The 17,001-nt window shown below is 38.5% G+C and overlaps 1 pseudogene; it reads right to left on the bottom strand.

The window, feature by feature from the left end:
• Positions 1–17,001, bottom strand: part of LOC149152786 (uncharacterized) — a 93,295-nt pseudogene that overhangs the window by 33,252 nt on the left and 43,042 nt on the right.

Genomic DNA, 17,001 nt, shown 5'->3' with positions numbered 1-17,001 from the left:
AATAGGAGGAAGTTGGGGGGCTTGAATGGGCTAATTTTTGGCTAGAGATAGTCATTCAGCAGGAGAACAATTTTACAGTGCAAGGTGTGCTTCAAAGTTTGAAACTAATATTTTAATAGTTTCTCATTCTCATTTGATTAATAAAAAGCAATGGATGGGTTTTTCCCAGTTGGGTTACCTTGTAAAATCATTATGTTCCTTGTGTTTTGGTCGATGCAGATCATTGCATGTGTTTCTATCTTGTGATTTTCTATTCGACAGACTATAGAAGAAATTTGTATCTCTCGTTTTCAGGTCAAATTCATCAGTAGTAGCAAATTTATTTCCACTTCTACAAGATGTAATGGGAAAAGCTACATTAATTGGGGGAAATCATTGGAACCTCAAGAACACCTAAAAAGGACTATGGCCAATAGAGCCATGGAGAACTTCATTATAGCTATGTGGAACTTATGGAAGGATTTCATCTCATGTACATGGATGCTTGGATTTGTACATGTACAAAATGTGCATAATCGTCCTATTGAACATTATTATATTTCCATTTAGTTGGAGGTGAAAAGTAGTCAATTTGGTAAAACTTGTATCCATCTGAGACCATAATAAACTAGAAGGTACTAAGGAAATGACTGTCCCTATCTAAGATAATGTTCCAAGGTAGCCTAAAATGAAACCAAACACATCAAAGAATATTTTAGTAGTGGATTTTGTTGTGAAACTCTTCTTTCATGGTGACAAACTAGTCATCTTTGAGAATCGATAAACAACTATAAACATACAATCGTTACCATGCTTGGTGGAGGGAAAACCTGAAATGTAATCCATGGATATTGACTCCTAAGATTTTTCTAAAGTAGGCATAGGAGTGTACTACCCCTGCTTCTTTATGGTTTATTTAGCAATGACATAGGTAGTGTTGGAAACTTGACAATACTAAGAGGAAGGGTGATGAGCCAGTATTGTTCAATATGGATCACCAATTACAATTTTTTTCCTTTTCTTACAATTTACTAAATCATTAATGACTAACAACACATTATCAATAGAGTATATATACACAAAACATGATCAGTACATAAGAGTAGCACATGAAACAACAAAGCAACAAAGAGAGTAGCACATAAACCATCATCAACATAAGGACACGGAATATTAGGAAGAAACCCCTTTGGGAGAAAAACCTTTGAAGATTTGTCTTCTTCTTCTTCTTCTTTATTCAATATTCTTTTACATCATTCATTAGCTACCACTAGTGTGTAAGCCTTGAATTGCATTGTACATGAGAAACCACTCATTCCAAGCCAATACCTAATGGAAACCACCACTTCCACAACTATGCAAGCCCTAACCTGATGGAGACCCCAACCTCCAATAATTTATTAGACCAACACTTGAAGGAATCCACCACTCCCCAAATCAACAAGCCACCACTTTCCACTAAAGGCCCCAACCTTCAAACTATTGTGGACCACCTTTCATACATTTTCAAATTGGACCCATGAATATCAACTCAAAACATTATGGACCTCATTTCATCTATTTTCACACTGAACATACGTAATCCTCTTTGCTCAATATCAATATAAAATAACACTCTATAGTACAACTCTCTCTCTCTTTGCACTCCAAACACTATCTCTTCAATTCAAAAGCAGCAAACACATAAACCCTAGCAACAAAATCACACCATACCATACACAACAATGTATATTAGCATCGACAATCACATTTTGCATTCATCCCTAAGATGGACTAGCGCTACTCAATATCTATCTATCTATCTATCTATATATATATATATATATATATATATATATATATATATAGATAGATAGATAGATAGATAACTCATACAATAAATCTTAGTTGTGGAAATCTGACATCATATGACATATGAAAAGTTATAGCATTATTACTATGTCAGTACACGATCTAGACTAGCAATATACTCCCTGTAAAAAAACTATCGACATCAGAAATATTGTGTTATTCAAAATGCCAATGCATTACTATTGAAGACCATCACTCCATGTCACTCCATCATAGATGTGCACATTTGGTTTCCAATTTATTCAAGTCATACATCCATAACAACAATGTCGATATCAAACTTTTGTATCAACACCTGATGTCATCCATCTCATTCTCCCATTGCAATAGAAATTATGCATCCAAACACAAGAAACCATCGCACAGGTTAATTTTTACTTGAAATTCCAACAAGGGTTGTCAGTGATATATGTACAGTTGGTACTCGATCTCATCAAATTGCATCAACATTCTAGCATAAAAAACATAACATCTCTTCCATAAGTTGGATCTTTCCTCAGCCTCACATTCTAACTCCATTGGCACTCTCCATGCACACCATTACACTATAGGAAATACATAATGATGGATGTTTACATTACTCAATAAGAGAAAATACCCAAAAATATAACCCATTCCAACCCAAGATATAACATATTTAATTTTATTTCCCAACCATCAAATTGGACCTATTCAACACATTGATGAATTCCATATGCAGTTCTTCAAATCGCATAACTGCCACCAAATCAAAAAAAAATGTTAATACTATATGAAGTCATTAATTAACTCAAGACATATCAAATGATTAATCACTACATTGAAAAATCAAATATATTGAATGTGTTCCACAACATCATAGACTATATCAAACCTTTGTGACCAAGTTAAGTGTCGCAACTAGATGATCATGCTCAAAAAAATTCAATTGACTTGATCAATGCCAATTCCCTCAAAAATTACCTTGGATCAACCTGCGACTTTCTTTTTTCACACAAAAGTCAATGGACATGATTTACCAATGATTAAATTCAGTTGTGGATGCCCTTTTCTCACTAGTAATATAGGTTGTAAAATCTATAAATGGGAATTGTCAAGCCATAGTAAGTGTATGTACCATAAATTAGGGAAAACTAAAAATTCTCTACCTAAAAATTCTTTGACTTGGATCATCACACCTTTAACATATTTGTAACATTATAATCACTAGAATACATAAGTTGAACATTAATAAAACCATGCATAAACCATCTAGTTGTTGACATCAATGCCCAACACTGACTAAATCCCTATAATTTGGCATCAATGCTAACACCATGCTTTCAACAATATCTCCCTTTGGCATTAATGGAAAACCCATAGCCACATCACCAAATAATCTTCTTCACTATATTTTGTTCACTAATTGGCTAGGTCATTGTTGGGCCTCAGTTTTGTCTCATTTTTCACTCAAAATCTCTCATGCTACTGTTTGATTAAATGATTATTGTTGCAAGAATTTGTTACTTCTTTTATTTTGACGGGATTAAAATACCATTAATGGAAGTTTTATAAAGGTTTGTATGTTGCAGGTTAAAGTTGATTTGATCATATTTTGAACCTACACTTACCTGCCTACATTGTGCAATAGATTCCTACACCAATTTAGTTCTTACAACATGCCTGCACCAGTGCAGTTAGCGTGTCTGCACCAGTGCAAGTTTTACTGCGTGCCTCCACCAATATGGGGCTTTCATACATTGACACATTTCTGGGAGAATCTGAAAGAGGTTTATGATCAAAATGTCATTTTAACACTTTCACATAAGCCAAGACACACCCAAGTCATACATATTTATATTTAGAGAATAATTAATGCTACAACCCCAAATTTGTAGCAGTTTCTAGACTTCCTATTTACACCTTGATTTCTGCATCGATCATAGTCAATCTCATAATTATGAAACAGGGGTTTTTCTCCCAGCATAGGAAATTGAGTAAGCCTCGGTCCATTTTCCAAAATTCGTAATGGTTAAGGAGATATGAAGGGGTCTTTGGAGGAAGTTTGTTAAAAATACCAACTTTTCCAGAATTCTAGAAAATGCTCAGATTTGGGAAATTCATGGTAAATATCCATTATTTCAGTAGGGAAACGGTTGTACTGATATTCTATTAATGATAATTAGTTTGGATTCAATCCCCATGATGTTTGTAAAGGATTGTCTTGTTTTGCCAAGTTTGGAATGTAAAAAAGATTATAAAAGAAGAGCTATGGCTCCAAGCCTAGCTAATTAATTAGTCAATCAATTAAGTAGAGGGAAAAAGCACGCATAGGTAGGCATAGCACAGAAGGGAGGAGAAGTTGTTCCAATGTAGCACCATGTGGATTTCAGTGTGGAATTCTTCTCCTACTTTCTGGGATTAGCCGATGTCTGCATTATGTAAAAGACTGTTTTTTTAGTAATTAATTGAAGCATGTTCTCTTCATTTATCTGTCTATTTATTTTCTGCATTTAATGATCTATATTCCTATGTAAATCAGCGCACTTAAAGAGGGTGCGAGCTGGCTGGGTTGGCCACCAGACCAACTTGACACCACTCTACATCTTTTAGCTAGAAAGCATTTAATTTATTTCTCTACAGTGTGAAGTTTATTTAATTCTTTCAGTCTCTTTCCTTATTTAAGTTGATGATTTAATCTGCTGCAATGTTTTATTTACAGTTTTAAAATTAATTTCCTTTTTGCTGCAAATTATTCTTGTACTTAATTTTTTTTTTTTTTTTGCTTGCATGAAAGATATTTCTTTATAAACATCGCATCCTCCGTATTGACAAACTGGCTTATGGTAACAATCCTCTGCTCTAGTCGGTAATTCATGGGGTTGTGTTTTGATTGGGTTCACCTTATGAATTTAATAATTATGAAATGGTGAAATCATCTAATCATTAACTCATGCATCATTAAAGCAGCAATCACATATAAGTTTATCTAAAAGTTGTGATTCTTATAACCCAAAGCCAACATGTATAAAAGGGAAATTGCACTATGATAAATTCTTAATTAATATTATGGTTTCCTTTAACTTCTGGATTGTTCTTACACATAATTAGTGCAAGAATATTGTTACATAGAATTAGTGCAAGCAGAATGTTACACAAAATTAGTGCAAGCAGAATGTTACACAGAATTAGTGCAAGCATATTGTTACACAAAATTAGTGCAAGCAGAATTAGTATAGGTAGAATTAGTGCAAGCAGAATAGTTTGAATTTCTTTTGAATTTATTTTAGCATTTACAGTCTTTTCGTTATTGTTTCAGCACCGTTTTATTTCCAGTTCTGATTTCCCTTCTATTTACTTGCAATTATAATTTCCTTTCACATTGATTGCTTTTACTTTCCCGCATGCTTTTAATTGCTTGAATTGGTGTTTCTCGAACTAGTGCGGGATTACATTTATTTTCGAGATTAATCGCAAGATAGACTAGAATTTGTTTTGTAGGTTAACAGGGACTCTCTCTGGAATTTCAAGTGTGGCGTCTTGAAGTTCACGAACTCTCTGGATTGACCAATTAAATGTTGGTACATTTATAGACCCTATACTGCACCCAAAATTTTGACATTGTTGCCAGGGAGGTGCTTAGGATATTGACCTTGGTGACCTATTGCATTTGGTTTCTATTCCTTCACCTAGTTTCTCTTGCAATTTATTGTTCTTTGAATTTATTTCTTTCCTGCATTTTTTATTTAAGGCTTCTCATTTTATCTAATGTTTTAAGAACCCCCCACCCACCATACACATATATTTATACACTATTCATGTGCTAACAAATGTACCAGTGGTCTTGTTGAAGATAGAAAAATGGTATTTTGAGGAATTTTTCAATGAAGAGTTTGAGGCTAACATCAATCATTCAATGCACCTATTTCACTAATTAGCTGGAAGAAACATTCAAAGAAGGAGTCTCAAAGTATTACATGGAGAACTTATTTTAGTTTCGTAAGAAATGGAAAACATTGTTACTTTTGAATTTCCTATCAAAGATTTAGGAGTGGCTAAAATGCATAATATTTCTGCATTTGCACTACCAAAATTTCATGGTTTGGAAAACGAAGACCCATATACATTATTATTTGAGTTTGAAGTAATTTGTAAAGGATATGTTTATTGTACTAATTCTCAAAGGTTGCAAGTGTTTCCTCTTACTATTAAAGGAGCAGCTCTCCGATGGTTCATGAGCCTTGGTGGGAACTGCATTCAAACATGGGAAGACATGAAGAATGTATTCTTGAAGAAATATCAAAATTATTTCTAGGCCGGTGAAGATATTTTTTGGATAACACAAGGGGAAAATGAAAGTTTGGAGGATTATGTGGAGTGATTTAGATACAACCCCCAAAAATCAAAACATAGGAATTTGGTAAAAGATACTTTTAAAACACTCCTACTCAAAGGAATCAAAGATGAATTTTTAGAACCTTTAAATCTTATAGGAGTAGGTGATGTTTCTCACTTACCATATGATGATGTTTGTAAATTGTGCATTAGTTATTCAAGAGGAATCTCCAAGATTGGTAAGAATTCTCGAGAACCTTCTTCTCAATTTTTGGAATCAACTACAAAAATAGGAGCTATAAAATCTTGTCTAAATTTACAATTGGATGATTTACAGGAAGAATGAAAGCAGTGCAAGGAGGATCATTCAACAAATTATTTTCCATCACTGTCGGGGTTTCAACAATTATTTAAGGAATCAAGTATGTGTTATCACTCAGGTTTTCCCAAAAGTTGTCAGAAAGGGAAAGGAGGCCGAGGTAACCACTAACCAATCTTTTAGATACAGAATCTAGCCAATCTGTATCTAGAGAGGGCTCTCTCTTTATGATTTAGCTTTATTTTTAAAGGTATTAGGCTAGTTATGAAGTTTAGGAGTTTTGTTTGAGTTTGGGTGGTGAGATTCAATAGAGAAGAGAGGTAAGACAGAGTAGTTCAGTCCATTGGGCTAATGGAGTCAAAGAAGATGGCTTTCTAGATTTGGTTTCGTAAAAGAGGATGTCTTCACAGAGAAAGGTAGTCAAATAGGGAACAAATAAAGACTTGAAACAGATGGATTGGGCTCAAATTGGGTGAAGGGCAGTTAAGATTCCTTCAACCTATTTAAAGAGGGAAATTGGATGATTACTAATAAGGAGTAGTTAAGTATTCTTTAGCAAATAATCAACATGAAAGAAGTAGGAAACATGAGAAATTAAGATTTCACTTCTTACCTAATCCTAAAGAAAAACACACAGAACAATAATGACTGAAAATAGAGTGCAATCAAGCATATTCTGAAATTAAATCTTTCCTTTATCATTCAGATTGTGATACATAGATGATGTAATAAACAAGAAAACTTTAAGACACAAGATATAAAGGACTTATTTATCTGGTGGTTGATTCAAGAAGTCTGTGACAAGTCCTCTGCTTCAATTCTTCATCCAGTAAGCCATGCAACAGTTGATTCCATTAGCTCTTTATTCCAAAAAATCAATATTACAGCAAAGTCTAGGAATCCACCCACAATACTCCAATTGAGGGGGTATTTATTCAGAAAATTATACAACAAATATCTCATAACAGAGTGAGATAATATCTAGGATGACTAAAAATATTTTTACAAGTAAATAGAAACAGCTAGCCTTGAAAATAGGGAAAAGATAAACTGATGTTGTGCTAGTCTTGTTTTTGTTGAATGTGCTGGAGGCAGACCATAGGATTCGGCTTGCAGTTGTCTTTCTTTGGTCACCCAGTGTTGGTTGCCCTATCTTTACGGATACTCTTTAATCCTGGTCTGATACACTTCATTTGTTTACCTCTTTCCACCTTTGTCCAGTAAATAGCTCAATCTGGCAAACAGCTCCATCTGGTATAATTTTCAGCCGAGAACTGAAATTGCAGGGTTTCATGGCAAACTGGATAAATACCTGCATTGAAGAAGAAAACCGTACAAATGCAGGTTGGCTAACAGGCTGCGGGTTTGTTGCTGGAATCTTTGTGGTCGGGTGCCGGTTTGTAACTGAACTGCTGGCCTCGGTCGTTGTTCTGTATGAGAGCTTGGGGCGCAGTGTATAACAATGAAAAACATGTTTTTCCCATTTATTTCAACAAAACGGAGGTTGGCGGGATTTTTGGATTTCATTGGGTGGATGATGTCAACGAAGGGAGGATGACGTCAGCTGAGGGCAGATGATGTCAGCGGAGGGCGGACGACATCAGCGGAGGGCGGACGACATCAGCGGAGGGCGGATGACATCAACAGAGGGCAGATGACATCAACAGAGGGCGGATGACGTCAGCTAAGGGCAGATGACATCAGCAGAGGGAGGATGATGTCAGTAGAGGGTGGATGACATCAGCGGACCATACTTGACGTCAGCGGAAGGCGGTAAGCGGTTTTTCTCGCACCACTTTTGGGGTCAAGGTGGTTTTGGACAGAGGGCGAGCGAACACATTGATCGGATGACACGTGGATTTGGTATGGGCGGAAAACCGCCGGCGATCGCGAGTTAACGGGTGGAGGTAAGGGGGTTCGCGATATCGTTTTCCACCGTTGGATGTGAAGGTGGAGATCAGATGGCAGATGGGCAGAGGACATGGCAGGGGTTTAACTGTTGCGGGCCTGGCGTATTTATCAATGATTTAATTGTTTCAGGGTTATTTTGATTGGGTCAGGGGTAGTTATTAATTAACCCAAATGGTTAATTAACCTCGTTTTCATGGGCGGTGAAAGGTTCTTAATAAGTTTCAAATAAACTTATTAATTCCATGTTAAAACGGTGCTATGGTCGTAATCAACCGGGGCAGGATATATATAATATTTGGGGTTTTTAATATATTTATATATTACGGGAAGGATTTAACATTTATATGGGATTTACATAATAAATGTTAAAAGTTAATATGACAATGAATTGATAATAAGCGCTAAGTTAAAAACAATTGATTTTTGTAGTTAGACTTATGCTTAGGATGAAAAAAGGGCTTTTGAGGTGATATCATGCATCTTCCTAAGTAAAATAGGGTTTTTACTTAAGGTAACTTTATTAAATGAAATGAGTGGTTTTTATGAGTGCTATTAAGCACTAAGTATTTTCACAAACCTTAATACTTAGGGTAAATTAGTGAATGATTAGGGAAAAGTATGAAGGGGAGTTAGTTATTTAACCTCGTCTTGCTTGAGCTGCATCAAGTATAATGTCTACCTTTCACTTGTGATAGAGATAAAGATTAACACATTTAGAGACATAATCTATCACAAGTATCATTCTGCAACACCATCTACCTACCCTGCCTACTTTAGCCTAGGGCTTAGATTAAACTGTTGAGCTCATTTTTATTTACTCTACCTATCTACTTATCTACCAAGATTAAACAGTTTGGTCAGATTTTATTGTCTATCTCTAAAACAGGAAATTCAAATATGAACTATCCAAGATTAAGATGTTTGGCCATTCATCAATTGTGGCATAAATTAACAAGATACACACAATGCTTATTACAGAAAATAAAAAAGTAGTGGCATTTTGGACTTGCACACTTTCCTGGTTTTTCTTTGTTTGGGGTTCATTTCTACTCACTTTTTTGACCATTTTATTTATTTTCACCCTTTGATTTTTCTTTTAGGGTATACCCTCTTTACATTTTTTACATCTTTTGATTTTTTGATAATATGTAAAACCTTTGCAACAAGGAGAGGAATGAACATATTACAGAGCTCATCAAGTCAATCATGAAATATGACACCTATTGGTATAGGATCATAACAGTAAGGAAATAAATCGACCGCCAAGTATAACTCAAAACTCATCATCATTTAATACTTGGAATAATATTTATTGTCCCCAACAGGTTCCTAAACACATATACAACCCTACAGTTCCATGGAAAACTTATAATCCTCCTTTGATTCAACGCCCCACCTTATGGCTGCAATGGCCCTCTCTTTGGCCCTCATCCTTGAGCCAAATATCTCCATGTGTTGTGGGGAAAAATGCATATGCAGGACGATCCTATCCACCTAAGGTGTGACAGTGCCTTAGCAACAAACAGAGACAGTTATTCTAGTATTCTTCCTTTATGAATTAAGAATGAAGAGATAGATAGATGGACTAAGCGATGTCTTCCGTTTGTCCCTCGATCCGGCTTCTCTTCTCTTGGAGAGTTCCCAGCTACTTGCCTTCTCGCTCGCCCAGCTTCAAAAGGTTTCTGCAAGATCACAAGAAGAGAACACTACACAAGACATGGATTCATATTCATAACTAGTTTAGGTTCAAAAATAAACTAAACATACTAATGCATTCATACATCAAAAATACATCAGCATATAGGAGAAACCAAGATAGCTTTATTGATGAATAACAAGGTTCAGGAAGAGATACAACCCAGAGTGCTCCAATCCAGCATCTCCTTCCCAGCAAATGGAATTCCTATCTTCACCCCCTTCAAAGCATTAAGCACCCAATGATTCCAATTTCAAACCAACAGCAATTCTTTGCAATAACAAAATTCCAGCCCCTAGATCTCATGGAGGAGAGATCCATATATAGATGTTTGGAGAGAGGATGAGTCAGCTTGAGATCTGACTAGTGTCCTCTCCCTCTGTCAGTTCTTGAGTCCACTTGGAGGTTCTTGCTTCCACTTGGAGATTTGGAACCTCTTACTCATCACCAGTCGAATTCCCTGAGGCAAGTGTCATTTTGGAAGCTTCCTGGGTTTTGACACCTTGAGAAATGAGCTTGCCACTTGTCCATTCTCGTTCAGCGCAGGTAGGCAGTGTTCCATTTGACATTCAATGCAGGTAGCCAGTGTTGGCTTTGACATTCAGCGCAAACAGCTAGTGTAGCCACTGAAATGATCCTGAATTGACTTGTTTTTGAGCAGTTTCTGGTGGAGAACTTCTGTGAATTGCTGTGGTTTGTTAGCCTTGTTCCTCTAGGGGTAGGAACAACATGTTTAGGGACTTTGGATCCCTTAGATTATGGACATTTCATGGTCAATGCTGTAAGGCACAAAAATGTCTATAACAGTTGCCCCCTAAAGTATGAGGCTGTTTATCGGGCGAAATGATTTATCAGGGGGATCCGAAGTTCATCCAATGCTGGGAGGAGACCTGTAATAAGATACAATACAATACATTATTTTTCATACTGCTTTCATGATCTAGCTGAGGTGGGCATTCCCATGCTCAGCTTTATAAATTCATTTTTCTGTACATAGAACAGACAATCGTCTGGTGGTAGACTGATAATTTTGATGAAATTATCATCCTTTGAGTAGGATGATTATCTGCTGCAATGATGTACATGTCAATGTCTTTATCTTTCCTGAATATATATCGCAGCCCGGATGGATGGAACTAGATCCGGGGTCTTCAAACTCGTTCGATCTTCACTCTAAGTACAAGTCGATCCATGTGAGAAATGTTCTGAAGTCAAACATGGAAAGACATCGCTTGATTACCGGTCAATGATGTAAACCGTTAACAAGCGCGAGAGGAATCACCGATAATGATAATGACCCTCAAGGTACTGCAGTACAATTCACGTGGTGTGAATAAAGGACTTGGCATCGAACACCACGCAAAATCTTTCGGTCGAAGGTCATTGATGTATACCTGTCGCCGGAAGTGAGAAACTTGCCATTGAGGCATGCAAGCTTCAAAGTACTGAAGGGGTTGTTCCTAGATCAACTTCTTGGATAATGAGCTGATGTCGACAAGAAGCGATCCGTCAAAGGAGGGCCTTAATGAATCCCACATCAGTGACACGGAACGGAGCTAATGATTCTAATGGAGGTGAAAACGACATATGATTCAGGGTGGCGGTCATGAAAGGATGAAGGATAATGTATGGCAGTGGATGGGACATGGTTGACTTTTCTGAACGAATTCTCTTGAACATATGGCGACACTGATACGATGGATCGGTAGCATTACCCTAAATATGGATGGTATGGCGAGACCATGGATGTGACCGGTGAATGAAACAACCCAACCCAATTGTGGTACGGAGGAAAAGTGTCATGTTCAAGAGCGACTTGCTACCATCAAAGTTTTCTTTAGTTTCTCCCAATTTTTCCCCAGTCATTGCTAACCAGTACCTCTTCATTTTTGTCAAGCTTGAGGAGGATAAAATATGCTTGTTCTATAACCTGCCCTTCGGGCAAGCCCATCGCTATGTTTTAACGAGCCTAGTGATAGTGAAACTCGTTCTCGTCTAAAGACAAGTTTGTCGCTATTTAATGATTTTAACGAGTCTAACGACAAGGATAACTCGGTCCTTTTCATTTTTAGAGAGTCTAAAAAGGTACATAAAGTTAACTCCAAAATTCCTTTTTCGTCATCTAATCCCTTAAGTCCGAAAAAGTATAAAACAATATAGAAGGGATGAGTTTTCGATAGTTTTAACGAGCTAAATAAAACAAGCGCTCATTTTTTTTGTGCAATAATCCCTCAGGTCCAAAAAGATTAAAATCTAGAGGAGGGATAGATCTTCCTGTCCCTTTAATGAGCTGGAAGGCCAAGGACTCAGCAATCTTTTCATATTTTACGAGTCAGTTGAAAAGAGCTTAAAGAAGACTCGTCTTTTGAGGAACGAGTGATAAACAGGGTTAGCAGCTGATTCCAGGTACAGGTTGGAATTTTCCAATCACGGCAGTGTCACAAGGATGGCTAGGTGAAATCACTCTTCGCAGCTGTTCCTCAAAATGGGTAAACAATCATATGGAGGTGAACGATCGGCCAATGGAAAAGTGGAGGTGACGGTGCAAACACGACCAAGGCTTTAATGGCTGATGATATTACATTCACAGTGGTTATTTACCGGGATAGTTCATTTTTTAACGAGCTTAAACGCGGGTGGAAACATTTGCTCGGTCTTATGTTTATTTTTTAACGAGAATGAACTATGTGCTAAAACTGCTCGGATCTTGCGTTTATTTTTTAACGAGCATGAACTGTGTGCTAAAACTGCTCGAATATATATGGTCAAATTTTTGATTTTTTACCATGACTAACTTTGCCCTTTTCATAGATAGTACTGCATCCTCAATTGCTCTCATTTTACCATTTCATTTGAACTTGGTTTGTTGGAGCTTTGGAGGTGCCTCTTCCCCCTTGATTTTCATCAGCTGATTCCGGGAGATTCTGCAGACGATTTTCGGCGCCGTCTGGACCAGGTAGGAGCTAAACCCTAGCTCTTTCTTTTCATGGTTTCCTTTTTCCATTCTGTGCCTGTTTTCTTGTTCTCCTGAGCCCCTGGGGTTTTGCTAGGGTGCTCTGCCATCAGCGCAGGCAGTCCATTCGAAACCTGCGTTGAATATCAAGCTGCATGAAGGCAGTTTGACCTTCAATGCAGGTGGGACACTAGCCAGTTGCGTTGACCATAGAAAAACAGTTCTATTGCACAGTTTTTGATGAAAACTTTGCCAGTTTCTCATTAAATCCAGGATCTTACTCTTTCTTTTGTTTGTTTTGCAGGGACTCTTGAGAAAAATGACCCTTACATGGCGAGAACGAGAACATGAAGAAGAGGACATGATTGCCCTCCATGACCCTGTCACGGTGAACGCGCTGCGGAACTGTGGCCTGTTGAAGTTCTTCCGTATCTCTAGTATGAGAGCACATATCTCCTTACTGCAGTATATGCTTGATGCTTGGGATCCTATCAACCAAGTATTTCAGATCAGGAGCAAATCCATCCCTTTGACTGTGGTAGACATTTACTTCTTGACTGGTTTGTCGAGGCGGGGTGCCCCCATTTCTTTGTCAGGTTCGGCCCGAGGGAATGACTCCGTGAGAGATTATGTCCGCCAGTATTGCAGGGAAGGATCCCAGCTGAGCAGAGACGGCAAGGTTGTTATCCGTGAGATTACTGACAGGTCTCTTAGGTCCATTCTGTATACTATCGGTAGGATGGCCGGTAGCGCATCTCTTCATGTTGCCAACAGATCTTATGTGCAGCACGCCTTGGAGTGTCTCCAACCGAAAATATTCAACTGGTGTGATGCAGTACTTCTTCAGATGAAAAGTCAGTTGAACAAGGTAAAGGACGGGAAGCTGAAGAACTTTGGATTTGGTTCTATTCTGACTGCCTTTGCCTTGGAGAAAATACCACTGATGCAGCCTCAGTATATCGCACTCAACTTGCCTTCTCCTACCGAGCCACGCATGCAGAGATGGGTTGATCACATGTCTAGGCATGCTGGTCAATCTTAGATTTCTTTCACTGATACCTTCTTCAGGTGGTTCGAGCGTCAGGAGATGGTCTATTCCGAGTATCCATATGTTGGTATGGATTTCCGAGGTGATCCGGACTTCGTACTGCCGGATGGCGAACAGTGGGGCGCTATTGGTAAAATCTTTGACCATATTACTGTTTACTGTTCTTATTTATAATTTCCTTGTGCTTTATTCTATCAAGACTTTAATCAAACTCATGTGTGCATGCAGATGTTGGTCCTATTCGTCCAGCAGTTCGCCCGAGAGCGCCAGTCGCTGCCCCAGCAGGAGAGACTGCTGGGAGGGTTATTCTCCGCGACCTTGACGTGGCCGAGACCCTTACAGCTGTGCAGGAGCAGGTTGAGATTCTTACTCTTGGCATTCCCGATGTGAGGATTGATGAGTTGCCTTTACAGTTGCAGCGGCATACTACTGGTGTGCCTAGACGATGGACTCGTCTCTTGCGCATGATTGCACAGGCCGTGACGTGCTATCATGAGCATCACTAGGCTAGGGTGCCCCCTAGCATTTTTGAGTTTTTGGGTCATATGACCGATTTTTGTCTTGGTTACAGAACATTATGTATAAACGATTAATAGCTTATATATATATTTTGATTTTCGAGTTTTATTCTAGTTGAGTTATATGATCCATATGTACAACATTGATGATGTGTCTCCTTTTATAAATGTCGCAAATGTCTATCTAACACATAGTTTGCTAATGAGTCGGTTAATGTGTTTAAGTTTCTGGAAATATGCTGGTATTGAATTGAATCAAATTGTCTTTCCAAAATCTTAACCCTTAGGAACATGCGATAAATAGCTGGATTGCGAATGGAATATATACCATTGAGTTGTAGTATTACGAGTTGTGAGTCTAGCCTGATGATTAGTCGGCGTATACCATGGGTGATGGCATCAGAGAGTAGTTCTATCAACGCGCTATACTCAGCGATGTTATTCGTTGATTGCCCAATACACACACCTCTGAAACTTACTAACTCGCCGCTTGGATCAAAAATGGCCCAGGCTGCGGAGGATAGGTTCCGCGAACTACGACTCGCTCCGTCGGCATATCCAACACATGTCTCCAGAAGGTTTGACATCTGCAATAAATGTAAAAAGGTGGATCACTCGACCAAAACAAACACTTTAGCGAAAACAAAATACAACAAAAGCATACAGGTTACTATTTAAGCATAGTAACGCTTGAGGTACAACACATTACGGGGTTGCGCCAGTGGAATTCCGTCATAATCCATTAACTCATAGGCTCCTTTTTCTAACACTCGTTTAACAATATAGGGGCCCATCCATAAAGAATTAAATTTACCCGCTCCCAACGTATCGGATTCTTGGTCATAAATCAAGACCAAGTCACCTTCTGAGAAGACACGGGGTTTGACATTTTTGTCGAACTGCGCCTTGACTCGTTTCTTATGGGCTTCGTTAGCCAAAGCGGCGTCACGACGGGTTTCATCCAATTGGATTAATTCCAAGAAACGGGCCTCTTCTTCCAAAGTTCCGGGGAGGAGATCAATTGCGAGTTTAAGCGACGAAATTTCACACTGGATTGGCAAGACTGCTTCTAGGCCATACACCAGTTGGAAAGGTGTGAACCCGGTCGCATTCCTTACCGATGTTCGGTAAGCCCACAATGCTGAGTACAGGATTAGGTGCCACCTTCTTTTGTGAACCCCGATCATCCTTTGCAACATACGCTTCAGGACCTTGTTGATTGCTTCAACTTGTCCATTGGCTTGTGGATGATACGGGGTAGAGTTGTCGTGAGATAGCCCTAGCTTGGCAGCTAATTCAACCATCATGTGATTGCGAAAATGCGATCCATGATCTGTAACTATAGCCTGTGGTACGCCGAACCTGGCGACTACATGATTGAAAAAGAAAAGGGCAGCTGTTTCACCAGTGTTATCTAATGTAGGCATCGCCTCGGCCCATTTTGTAAAATAGTCAACGGCGACTATAATATACCCATGCCCCCCAGTCGAGGTGGGGTTACATGTCATGAAATCGATGCCCCATTTGGCGAAAGGCCCAACAGCAACTATTGGCTGTAAAGGTGCGGGTGGTCTTCTGGTTTTGCTATCGAAAATTTGACAAGCATGGCAACTTCTGACTGCGGTTATGCAATCTTTGAACATGGTTGGCCAGAAGTATCCTGCTCGTAAGATTTTCTGTGCTGTAGCATATCCAGATTGATGCCCCCCACACGCGCCTGAATGACACTCATTCAGGACTTTTTCGGCCTCTTCATGGGTGAGGTACCTCCTTAGAACTATATCGATCCCACGACGGTAAAGTGTATCACCGACGATCATGTAGTCTTTCGCTTGGTATCGTATATGTTTCTGTTCTGAGTGAGAGGTGTCAGGCCTGAATTTTTGGGTTTGGAGATAAATTATTATATCTCCATACCACCCATTGCTTGTAGATATCATAAACAAACTTTCATCCATGATTGACTCTTTTGATGTTTCATCGTTGGACGACGATGGGAGATCGCACAATAATTCTGCGAAAACTAAAGCTTTCTTTGATTTGGATTTTACAAATTCCAGATCAAACTCTTGAAGGATCGCTATCCATTTTGAATACTTGCCCCCCAGCAACTGTCGCGACAATATATAAGTCATGGGGTTGCAATCTGATAGAATGGTAGTTTTTTGAAAGAGGACATAATGTCGAAATCTTTGTATCGCTTGAACAGCAGCGAGTGCTAGCTTTTCAACATAAGAATATTTGTTTTCTGTATCATTCAAGTTTTTACTTAAATAATATATAGGATGTTCAATTCCATCGACTTCTTGAACTAAAACCATCGCAATGGTCGTATCTGCTGCAGCCAGATACAGGTTAAAATCTCTTTGATAGTCTGGGGCATACATTAATGATGCTTTTACTAGAGAATCTTTCAGAGCATCAAAGGAAGCT

The sequence above is a fragment of the Pinus tabuliformis genome, chromosome 9 (genome assembly GCF_031772625.1).
Source record: "Pinus tabuliformis cultivar Carrire ecotype Pingquan chromosome 9, CPIR1, whole genome shotgun sequence".
In the NCBI taxonomy this organism is placed as follows: domain Eukaryota; kingdom Viridiplantae; phylum Streptophyta; class Pinopsida; order Pinales; family Pinaceae; genus Pinus; species Pinus tabuliformis.
Note: the sequence above shows the minus strand (reverse complement) of the source record. Positions and strands in the feature narration are given on the sequence as shown.